General features: G+C 29.2%; 1 protein-coding gene across 1 annotated transcript in view; it reads left to right on the top strand.

Annotated features, from left to right (window-relative positions):
* The window catches only part of LOC100212698 (gastric triacylglycerol lipase), a 45227-nt gene that overhangs the window by 26034 nt on the left and 5994 nt on the right, over positions 1-13199 (top strand). The gene's annotated exons all lie outside the window — the stretch shown is intronic.

The raw sequence follows: 13199 nt of genomic DNA, 5'->3' as shown, positions 1-13199 counted from the left end.
GATTATATCAGCAGCAAGTTCGTATTTTGAAATGTCATAATCCACTGCATCATTATCATAGGATTCATTATCTTTCCAGTATGCTACAACATAAACTTGCTTACCATTTTTTACCTTCATTTTTTCAAGTTTACCAAAATAAAGAACTTCTTCTTGCATTTCTGAATTAAACCACAAATGGCAAATATTTCTACCAACTACTGTATCTAATAGCATATGGGAGAGGTCTGATAATTGCTTAGACTCTAGTTCTTGAAATTTTGTTGAAATATCTGACAAACTAAGGTTTTGAATTTGAAGAGCCAATGTTTTTCTACTTTTATCCTCTTTTTTTTGTTTCTTCAACATGTTACGACCAATCATTTCAAGCTTTATTTCATAAATATTTTTTTTATTTAACTCTCTCTTTTTTCTGGCTTTATTTATTGCCCAGTAGACAACTTTCATTTTCTCATCTTTATCTACTTGGTCAATGTAATCACTTACACTATTTTTTATTGCTCTTAATTTTGATGACAAAAAACATAAAGTAGAGTTAGGAGCACGATGTTTAGCAGCACTGAACATACACGTGACTTCTTCTGCATCAATATTATGAAGCCTGGCTGTCTGCGTCTCTTTTATAAGTTGTTCTGATACCTTCAAATTAAAATCTTTTATACTGTCTTTCTAAAACAGCAATAATAGCTGATAAACAGGATACAATCATTTGTTCAACTTCTTTGTCTTTTGGGCACACCAAAGCTATTTCTTCAAAGATCTTATCATTTTCAATTATATTTCTGAACAAATCTTTTGTACTAAATAACAATATAGGATTGTCTCTTACATGATAAAGATTTTTAAAAAAATCTTCAACCAATTTTATCCATTCAATATGACTTAAACTTCCTGTAGCTGACTGATAAAATAATGTCATCCATGGTCCTGTTAAAGTCTTTCCCAATAGCCTTAAGACGCACATTTCTTTTTTAGCTGTTTCATTAATAAAGTCTATTCTTAAACTACTTTGTAGCCCTCCACACGAAACTGTACTGGTACTTAAAAACTTAATAAATAAGTTGTAGTGCTGGATTAATATACCACATATATGAAACAAAATATGCAATCTGTTCCCTCTGTAACGGGGAAAGAGTCCTTTGGGAAGTTTCATCTCATCTAAAAAGATTTTAAAACCTTTAAGATCTCCTTTACCATCTTTTTATCGCATCTTATTCAATTGTAAAACTATATTACCAGCAATACAATCTTTCCCAAACAGCACTCCATTATGTGTTTCAATCATTTTTAATGCAGACCTGCAAGAGCTGGATATTGTTTCAAGAGGGTGTAAATGACAATTAAGTTCATTTAAAACTTTTCCCCATGAAGAAATTATTAACTGAACAGTTGCATGATTAGTGGCAGCAGGGTCAGTAGAGTTTGTAATGTTTTGAATAATTTTTAAGCGGCTCTTTTGAAAGTCACAATTATGGAAATCAGAATACAAAAAGGCAAGTTGATCTATTGAAGATACAACATGAGTTTGATAATCGTGTGCAGTACCACCTGACAACTGATCTATTGCTATAACATGACACTGTGTTTTGGTTGTAAAATGAATAGAGTTTATATGTACTCCTTCTTGGGTTGTTGCATCAAATCCAAGGGTAAGATTGGCTGTAGAAATCACAACTTCAACAGCATGAAGGTTGCTGATTATACCTAATTCACGAACCATCTCTTCAACTGTGCTACGATGTGGGAAATTTTCTATATGTGCAATGCCTAAATGTTAAAAAATTTTTAGAAACAAAATTGGAATACTTTTTGTTGGTACCTGGTTAACAATGGCATCATAAATCATTAATCGTAGCTGCCATGTAAATGTTTTTTTATCTTTTTTAAATGGCAAATGTTCATTAGCAGAATCCTTTTACTTATCCAATTTGTATAGCAAGTTCATATTTTCATGTTGTAGACCCTTTATCCAGTTATCTTTAATCAAATTGGTATAACTACAGTCATTTTGTTTTTCTTTCTTTTTAAGCTTTATTATCTTTATATGTTTTTTTAAACATTTATTTTCTTTTAGTATCAAATTTTTTGCTGAAACTTCAGCTAGATTTGCCTTAAAATTGAAATAGTTAAGTTTTTCCTTTTAATAGTTTGATTTAATCTTTTAATTACATAAGGATCTGCTTTAATTCTTGCTTTTAGGTTAGTTAGTTTATCTTTATGATCGGATTTCATTTTTGCATTATATTTATACATAAAGAATAATCTCTTTTTTAACAATTGATTTCTAGAAGTAATGTTACAATCCAGTTCTTTAATTGGTTTTTGATACACAACAGAAGTAGAAGGTTCATGCAGTTTTGTTTGAATAGGTGCTGAAAGTAAATTAGATGATTCACATAAACTACTTTTTGCCACTGTTGATGGCTCATTACTTTTAAAAACCATTTTGCATAACTCTTCAAGTTTTTTTTCGTTAGATGACTTAAGGTTGTACACTTTTTTGTTTTTCTTGACCAAATTATATATCTGGCTTTGAGTTGGATAAAAATCAAAATTTCTATAAATGCTTTTGGCAGTTTTTAAAGTTGACTTGGATTGTTGCATATACAATAACAAAACATGTCCATTGTAGCATTTGTTTTCATTATTATCTGGGGAAAATGTAAAATTGTCTATTAAATACTGCTTTGCAAGCCCAGTTTTAAAAAATGTAACAGGAAAACTTTTTTCTGAATTCATATGAACTGCAATGCTATAAAATATATTAATTATAAATAATATTTATTTTGCTAAATCGATACAGATTTAAAAAAGTCCAATTAAAAACTAGTTTAATTGTCACGTGACATCAGAATCAAAACATTTCACAGCATAATTACTACTACTTTTTTTCAAAAAAATTGAATCTACTACCGAAATTGCCAGCAATTTTAGCATATATTCCAATCTATAAAATTTCTTTAAATTTTCAGAATTAAAAGAAAAATACTTTTTCTTGTTGAAGTTTTCGTGAACAAACTTTTACTTTGATGATAACTTTGTTTTCCTTTTTGATCAACTTTTTCAGCTTGTCTTAAATGTCATTTATTTGTAAATACTTAAATATATTTTATACTGAAACTATTAATTGAAATATGAAGATTATAAAAAACAACTATACCTATTCTTAAACCATCAACAAGTTTAGTAATATTATTAAGGCAGAGGATGACTTTGACGCTTCATGAAAAATTTGGAAACACTTTTTTAAGCAAATTACGGCTAACGTAAAATTGAAATTCACGCATCCCTACAAAGGGAGCAAATTCCAAAGAACTGATGCTCGAAGAAAAAAGCTAGACGAATAAGAATTTTTGGAGCACTTAGGAACAGTCACAGTAAAAGAATGAGACTTAATTGAATGACAAGTAACACAAGAATGAATTTTAGTTAATGACACAAGAGACACTAGCTCTTTAGAGCAGAGCTTATTATAGTATTTATAGAAAAGAGAAAGAGAAGCAACATTACGACAATGTGACAATGGTTAAAGATTGGCTGCAAAAGCAGGTCCAACTATGTTTACAAGGCGTTTTTGCACATTATCTACAAAATGGTTTAACTGACTTAGATTGAAATGATTTATTACCTTATATCAGGGGCGGATCTAGGATTTATTTCTCCTTTGGCGAAATTTTTTTGTGCAAATTTCTGACCCCCTCCCCCCAACCAGTTTCACAACCCCATCCACTTTCATGCACAACTACTGTCAGGTGCCAAAGAAACGCCCCTACCAATTCATCAATTGCAAATTTTTTCCTATCTACCCGAATTCAAATTTTAAAAAAGTTCTCACTTAACCTTGTTTCTATGACCTCTCCCTCCCTGTTTACTTTGAACACTAGAGTTTTATAACTGAGTCAAATTTTTTAAATTAATTATATGTTAAAAATTCTTATTAAATTCAAATATTATCTTTTCCATAAAAAAAATAAATAAAATTTAAATGAATTGAAATTATAACTATATCTCATTTTTGAAATCTGAACATAAATAGAACAGTCAAATTTCTATTTATTGAGTATAAAATAAATTCAGATAATATATGCTGATGCTCCACCTCCACAGTATAAAGGTTGAAAGAGTATCTGTCTGGAAGGCATTTGTTTTAGGCAAATGAAACTGGTCAAGGCTCCTTCCTAATCATGTGTACGATTTTTTATGCAGAACGATTGAAGGCATATGACAGAAAAATACACCATCAATTAGCAAACTGCTTTTCGCTACACATTTCTATTTCTGGATTACATATAAAATAAAATATATTATGGCATTGTGCAGTAGTGGATCAAGACATTTTTGGGCCCAGGGCTGTTTTAAAGCAGGAGGCCTCTTTCCATGATAAATCAAAAAAGTTATTTTCAGAGTTTCTTTTAAAAATTTATTCTTTTATGAACAAAAGCCTCAAAACTGTGAGGCCCAGGGCTATAGCACTGGCAATGTAACTCCATAAGGAAATATGCAAATGTTTTTAAAACTTTAAAAAGTTTTAAAAAAAATTTACCTACTGAGCACAGTCCACATTTTTAGATAAATAACAGATTTAGATAATGCGATTTTCAAAATGTCATTAAAACTTTTTACTTACCACTGCTAATTATTCCATTAAATCATGGATGTTGGAATAAAACGTTGCATTAACATACAGTTATTGAAGTAAGAACCCATATAACACCAACTAACAAATACTTTTATACTAAACTATACTTTTATACTAAATGCTAAACTATAGTGGCAGTTACAAGATTTTATCTAAAATAAATTCAAATAATACAAACAAAACATTTACTAACAAACTTTACAATCCTTTAGAATTTTTTTTTTCAATAAATAAAGGTAACTTGCAGATAACACATTACGAATAACTGAACCAATAAAAAACGCAAAATTTGGCACCAACAATCAACTGTATAATTTAAATAAAATAAGGCTGATTAATAAGAAATATATATATAACTGACAGTTATTGCTAGGCATCGAGCTTTAAGCAACATCAATCAAACTTATTTTTTCTTGAAAAGTGTTTCTTATATTATAATTGACATCATGCAAAATCTATATTTAAAAATAGCATACGTTTACATATAAAAACATCACAACAGCAATATTACAAAACTATGCTAGCAGTTTGTACTTTACTAAGACAAGCATATGCTTTTATAATAATAATATAAAAAAAATGCTTTTCTTAGTAAATTACAAACTGCTAGCATAGCTTTGTAATATTGCTGTTGTGATGTGTATATATATATATATATATATATATATATATATATATATATATATATATATATATATATATATATATATATATATATATATATATATATATATATATATATATGTATATATATATATATATATATATATATATATATATATATATATATATATATATATATATATATATATATATATATATATATATTGCTGTTGTATGATTTAGTATTAAAAATACTAAACTCTTGATTGTTGTAAAGTGCTCAATATTTAAGAAAATATATATTTTTTCAAAAACAGAGCGTTTTATAATTAAATTTTAGAAAAAACAACTTTTAATAGAACTTAAAGTTTCATGCCTATTGGCAATCATCAGCCATGAAGTACAAAATCAAAAATATAAAAAACCGTTTAAAAATTACAAACTACGGTAGAATGAGTTCTGACGTTATATTACAAGAAGACATAATGGAAAACTAATCTCCGCTATCAAATAATGAAAGGAGAAATTTATTTTTGTGTCTGTATTTAGAAACTAATTCACCTCTTTTGTTTAGCAGATTGTTCCCTTTGTAAAATAATATTTTAAATTTCTCATTTAAACAAAACTTACAAATTTTTGACCCAGGATTGTATGATTTACAGCGTTTAATAATATTCCATTTGATTGAAGTTGTAAAATTGTTTTCTTTTAACTCCCATACTTCCTTAGACAACTCAGTGTCGTTTTTGTATTTTTTTATGTTAAAAGATTTTTGATGGTTCGCATAACGTAGCTTAAATGAGGTTTCGCTTATCCCAATGTATACTTTATCGCGTATATATGTATACTTATATATATATATATATATATATATATTTTTTTTTTTTAAATGATGACATCTTGTATGAGAGTTGAATAAATTTAATATATGAACATCAATAAATACGAATTCTCTCAATACTAATTTTTTTATTTTATCTAAGAAATTTTTGCTAGATTATTGATACTGGCATCTTCAGCTTTAATTACAAATTATTAATTAAATTAAATTACAAACAAACGGTAACGTCACTTTTTAATGGCTTATTTAAAGTTTGCTTTAATTAGGCTTCTTTAATATTACATAGGTGTAAAAAAAATATGCAAATATTGTTATAAAAAAATGACATAAAATAATGAAATAGTTTTATCTAACAACGAAGCAACCATGCCAACTATAGCACTACCATGGATCCCAATATTATCACCAAAACTTTGAAAAATCTTTAGGAAAGCAGGTTACAGGGCAGTCTTTAAATCTAGTGCAAATCTTAAATCTTTGTTAACTTCACGCAGCAAAACAAAACTACCATCAAATAGCCATCCCGGAGTATACCTAATAGAATGGGAGTGTGAACAAAAATACATCGGCGAAACAAAAATGAAAATAGCAACAAGAACAAAACAACACCAAAAAAATGTTTTTGAAGAAAAATTAGAACAATCTGCAATTGAGCATCATAAAATTAAATGTTCATGTAGTATAAAATGGGATCAAAAAAAGACATCAAAAGTAAAACCCAAAAAATTTGAAAGAAAAGTTCGAGAGGCAATCGAAATTCAGTTCAACAAATGGGACCTAAAAATGGAGGTATAAATTTAGATATGTAAAAACACAATTCTGGACGCCATATTTTTTTTATACCTGTGTAATATTAAAAAAGCCCAATTAAAGCGAATTTTAAAGAAGCCATTAAAAAGTGACGTTACCGTTTGTTTGTAATTTAATTTAATTAATAATTTGTAATTAAAGCTGAAGATGCCAGTATCAATAATCTAGCAAAAATTTCTTTTTTATATTGATATATACATTTTATATTTTACTAATTTATAAAAAATATATCTATATAAAAAATGTATATGTGTTTGCATACATATACCAACATAATCACAAAACTATGCAAGCAGTTTGTAATTCTCTAAGCCAAGTATATTTTTTATTATTGTCACAAAAAGAGAAAACAAATTGTTTACTTTTTGCAAATTCATAAAACTGCAAATAAAGCAACAAATTATCGTCACTAAAGATAATTTTTTCCTTTATTGCATAATAACATAAAGTAAATAAAGCATTATAAATGGTTAATAGCTTTCTAAATAGGTACAAGTTTATCCAATTTCGAGCTTTTGATGTTTGTTTCTGAACAGAAATTTTGCTTAAGATGAATGTAGGTTTTCTTTATACAGAAAACGTATAGAATTTACTTCATAAGACAACTTCTTGCAAATTTCATTTAATAAAACAACATCGTTTTGCTCTAAACCCATTTGTACATTATAACAAATGTCAGACATCATAAATAAGACACATAAATAACTTTACATATGCTAATTGCAAAATCCTTATGCAACTTATTGGCTTGTTTATCTATTTTTTTCAAGTTGTACAAATAATTTCCAGATTTGTTGCACAATTAATTCCCAGACAAGTTGCACAATTAATTTCCAGACTTTTTATCTAGATCCAGATCAGATTAGGCGGATTGACCACTTAGCTCCATACCACTTTTAGGCAAAATTTAACTTTCGTTAATTAAATTGATTAAAAATACACACCTCGTACTGAGATTAGATTAGACAAAACTTATTTCACCTAATGCATGAAAAAACCATTTGCCTAATCATAGTTTGTAACAATCCTCGCTGATTGTAGTTAAATTACGCCGAAACTATGGATAATAAAAAATGTCTGATGGAATTTTAAAATGTAATGTAAATTATTACATCTTAATTTACATCTTAATAGTAATATAACATTTCTCCTGTGGCGGCCACCTCATGTGCCCGAACCCTAGATCCGCCCCTGCATATCTTTACTCATTTTAGTTTTCAAAAAAAAAAAAAATATATAATGTTTGCCTATTAATAAATTACATAGATTATATGATTGGTTCAAATTATCATATAATATAACTAATCCGTTTAAATCACAATACTGATTAGGCAGATATATACTTTAGGGTTATGACAAAAAAATAATTTTTTGGCCTGTAATAGGAATCAATGAACATTTTAATACTGATTAAGAAAAAGATAATTTTGTTTAATTCAAAATCAAGTTCAAATTCAAAAATGAAATGGTGGGTGCCATATATTACCAAAAACATTCCTCTCTAAAAGTATATCAACTTGGTTCTCAAAAGAAGTGAGATTTCATAGAAAGTTAAAAAAAAACAACTTTTAAATAACATTCAGTTTTTTAAAGATTATTGTTAAAAAAACTCACATTTTTAAACAAAAATGGAAAAAAAGCATTTTTTTTCATTTTTTTCTCATTTCCAAAATAAGACTTTTTTTTTTAAAATACCTTCTTTAAGGTTAAATTTGAAAAAGATTGTTATTTATGAAATCTTTAAAATTTCACTTCTTTGGAGGTCCAACATGATATAATTTAGGAGAAAAAATTTTTTGTTAAAATAAGAAACCCACCATGCCATTGGGTGTCTTGGTGTGGGATTTTTTTTTAAAACCACCTCTAATAATAATTTTTAAATAAGGTTAAAAAAGTTCATCATTTGCGATCACAGGAGAAACTAAATTTTGCAAAAAATTCTTAGTCATAACCCTATTATACCTATTAATGAAGATTCTTAAGAGCTCTACAGCAAATTATAAGTTGTAAAAAGATCTACAAGGCCATGTGCAAATAAACTCTGTTTAAACAGCTAATAGGACCCGTAATACATCTAATAATACATTTTTTATATATCTTTTACTAATATTCGTGGTCTGCAAAGCAAGCTTCCATCAGTTGAATCTAACTTCTTGCAAAATTCATCAGACATGCTTACTCTTAGGGAGAATAATCTGAATTTTACTATTCCTTCTGATCTCAATGTTGATGGGTACTATCCTTTAATAATGCAAAGACTCCAATCGTCACATGCTTGGCTTAGGGGTATACATACGCATCAATTCACCTATTTGTTGTAAAATCAGGTTCAAATTCTTTGACCATTTATTTATGTGCTTCTGCTTAACACCCCTTCACTCAATCATCTTTCTCTTAGTTTTTTATCATTCTCTTTCTTTCCAAGACTGCACTCTTTTAGACATAATTTCTGATCAAATTGACCATGGTCTCTCTCTTTACCTCTCTGCCAATATTGTTGTTGTAAGTCACTTTTCATTCATCACACTGAATGGCTTGACTCTAAGGCCACTGACCCTGCTGGCACTAAAGCCTATAACTTCTGCACTTCTCAATCTCTTACTCAGATAGTTAACTGACTCGTTTTCCTGACAATCCTAATCATTTACTTTCACTCCTTGATTTATGTCTGGCCTCTGATCCTAGCTTGTGTTCAGTTTCTCCTTTTTCTCCCTTTGGTGGTTCTGACCGTGCAATAATCTCTTTAAATCTTTTATCTCGTACTTCATTTTTGGACTCACCCTATCATTGCACTACTTACTACTATCCTAAATCTGATTGGGACTCTTTTTGTGATTTTTTTTTGTGACGGTCCTTGGGCAAATGCCTTTTCCCTCTCAGCAGAAAAATCTATTTCCTACGTAACCTTCTGAACTCCGGTAAGAATAAATGCTTTTATTCCTTCTTCGTTTCCAAGCCAAGCCTCATTCTACTTTATGGTTTTCAACCTCTTGTGCAGCTGCTATATCTAATTGTAATTATTTTTTTCATCTTTTTTGAAAGAACAGCTCTCTTGAGAACAAACAGGTATTTATTATTGCAAGAAATCAATATTAATAGGTGCTATCAGATGCTAAGCTCTATTATTTTTAATTCACTAAATATTGTATCTTATCTCAGAAGTTAGGCTCTAGAGACTTTTGGAAAATTATCAACAGCATCGTTAACTAGGGTAATTCTAACATTCCATCTCTCATTATCCTTGGGAGAGATAGTAAGATAAGTCCCATTCACGGGACTTATCTTATTACCTCTCCCAAGGATAAGCATTGTTAATAAGGAAGGTCTAACATTCCATCTCTCATTCATGGGTCTGATTTTATTTCCTCTCCTAAGGATAAGACTGAACTATTTACAAAGAACTTCTCTTCTAATTCGACTCTCGAATCTTATGGCCATTCTCTTCCTTCCATTCCAATTAAACAGGTTAACCCACTGTTAGACATTAAAATCACTCCAGCTTCCGCTGCTAAAGTCATATCTCGATTAAATTCTTCTATGGCTTGTGGTCCAGACAACATTTCTGTCACAGTCTTAAAAAATTGTTCTCCAAAACTCTTTTCAATTCTTTCTAAACTATTTAATAAGTGCTTGACTGAATGTTGTTTTCCTGACTGCTGGAAAATGGTATCTGTTGTTTCAATTTTCAAAAACTCTGGTGAACCATCTGACCCCTCCAATTATTGTCCAATCAGTCTTCTTTCTGTTATTAGCAAGGTCTTTGAGTCTTTCATAAACAAATTTCTCACATTCCATCTTGAATCAAATAACTTGCTGTCAGACAATCAATACGGTTTTTGATCCTCTCGCTCTACAGCTAACTTGTAACTGTGACTGAAAGATTTTATCGTGCATTAGATGGAGGCCGAGAGGCTAGGGCTATTACTCTTGACATATCTAAGACTTTTGACAAAGTTTGGCATATTGGTCTTCTCCATAAGCGTGTTTCATATGGTGTATCTTGGAATGTTTTTAAGATTATCGAATCGTTTTGTTTCTAAACGTTTTATTAAATTCATTCTTGAAGGCTAACACCCTTCTTTATTTTTAAGTAACTTCTGGAGTACCTCAAGATTCTATCCTTGGTCCTGTTTTGTTTCTTATCTACATTAATGATCTTCCTGACAACCTTACATCTAAAGTAGCTCTTTTGCTGATGACTCAACTTTATACTCCTGTCTTAACAAAAAGTCTTTTTTTTTTGATTGCTTAGAACAGGCAGCCGATCTTGAATCTGATCTCACTTCTGTAACTGATTGGGGCTCACAGTGGCTTGTAAATTTTAACTCCAACAAAACTCAGTTATTTAATGCAAAGACTATCACAGTACTGTCGATATTCCTATATTGATGAATGGCAACCCTCTCACTGAGTCCTCTTTTTTACGTCTTCTTGGATTATCATTTATTACTGACCTTTCATGGAAACCATAAGTACAATCGACTGCTAAATTAATATCTCCTAAGGTTGCTTCTCTTTATTGTGCTTGCCATTTTCTTACTCCTGATTCCATTCTCTACCTCTACAAATCTCTTATTCGTCCCTGTATGGAATACTGATTTCATATTTGAGTTGGTTTTTCTAATGATGCCCTTTTATCTTCAAGACAAGGTCCAAAAACGCATTGTAAACATAGTTGGATCCGCTCTATCTGCTAAGCTTGTGCCTCTTTCCCATCGTTGTAAAGTTACATCTCTTTTTCTTTTCTGCAAATAGTAACATGGTCGCTGCTCAAAGGACTTTTATTTCTAGTTTCATCAACTAAAACTCATTCTCACTTGACTTGTCATTCAGCAAAGTCTCATTCTTTTACTGTAAAATGCTCTAAAAATGTTTATTCATCTAGTTTTTCTCCCCAAACTCAACGCTTTGGAACTCTCTCCCATCTTCATGTTTTTCTGACTCATACAACCTTTGACTTTTGTAAGTCTTCTGTCAACCGTTTCCTTGCTCTATAACTCTTTTCTTTTTTTCTAGTCACTCCCAACTTAATAGTGGGTGCTTGCAGCCTTTATGGGAGTGAATCAGAATAAAATAAAAAAATACAGGTCATTATTGACTAATATATATTATAAATACATAAAGGAGCTTCCTATATTAATGCACTAAAACCCCAACTTATACTACAACATTTATATTGTTTTATTTATTATAATTACAACATTTATATTATTTTATTTATAGGCAAGATTTTGCAAGTTCTCATAAAAATAGAACATTGCAATTATTATCTCTTTATACTAATGCTGAACTTAATAATAGTAGTTTTAGTAATAGTAATGCCCTCTTGCATGTGTTTGATATGGAACTCCTGGCAGGCATTGTAACCAAGGTAGTGGCATAAAAGAGTCGCACCACTTCTTTTTATAAAAGTCTTTTGTTTATTAAGTAGCATTGAAACGTTCTGAAGTGCATCATTGTGGTTCAATTCCTTAGGCTTGCACAGTTTTTTTTAAATCATTTAAATTTTTTTAAAATAAAAAATAAGATATTTTTGGAGTTCTATATGCATAACATATATAAAGATATTATATACTATAACAAACGAAAGAAAGAGAGTTTTTAAAAAAGCTTAAAATTTCTAAAAACGTTAAAACACTGGAAGAAATTTGTTACCCATATGTCATGATAGAGATACTTATGTTATTAATATGCTTAGGTAACTAGTGAAGTTTGCTTATTCAACACACATTAAAGAGACAACTTTCTTTCTTATAGAAAATAAGATTTTGCATTAAACTTTTGATTCCTATAAAATTAATTAACGGAATGAGAGTTCTAATAAGCTGCAGATTGTCTGAAAAAAAATAATGGCCTTAAATTTATTAAAGAAAAGTAATAATAAAGCTATCCTTTTTTTTTTTATAGAAGTTTTCAAATTTACAAAAAGAAATTATAATGTATTGAACATATATAATAAAATAAAACGACTATAAAGAGAATGAATATTGAAATGGTGTGGAATAGACCATTACTCATATTATACGGGTCATTATTGCACATTTTTTAAAGTCTGTTTCCATATATTTATATAAACTTTTTATACCAAAAATGTGTAATTATTTTTCTACTCCTTACTAAAAAATATTGAAGTATAGAATATGTAAAAAATTAATTGGTGTGGAATACCAAGACCCGTATTTTATGGGTCCGGATAGCTAGTTTGAGAATATTACATTTCTATAGTTAAAAATGTCAAAATCACATTTATTGCAAAGACAACAGTTACACAAATTAGCAAAAACATAATAATTGACAGTGCAAACA

Source organism: Hydra vulgaris, chromosome 12 (genome assembly GCF_038396675.1).
Source record: "Hydra vulgaris chromosome 12, alternate assembly HydraT2T_AEP".
In the NCBI taxonomy this organism is placed as follows: domain Eukaryota; kingdom Metazoa; phylum Cnidaria; class Hydrozoa; order Anthoathecata; family Hydridae; genus Hydra; species Hydra vulgaris.
Note: the sequence above shows the minus strand (reverse complement) of the source record. Positions and strands in the feature narration are given on the sequence as shown.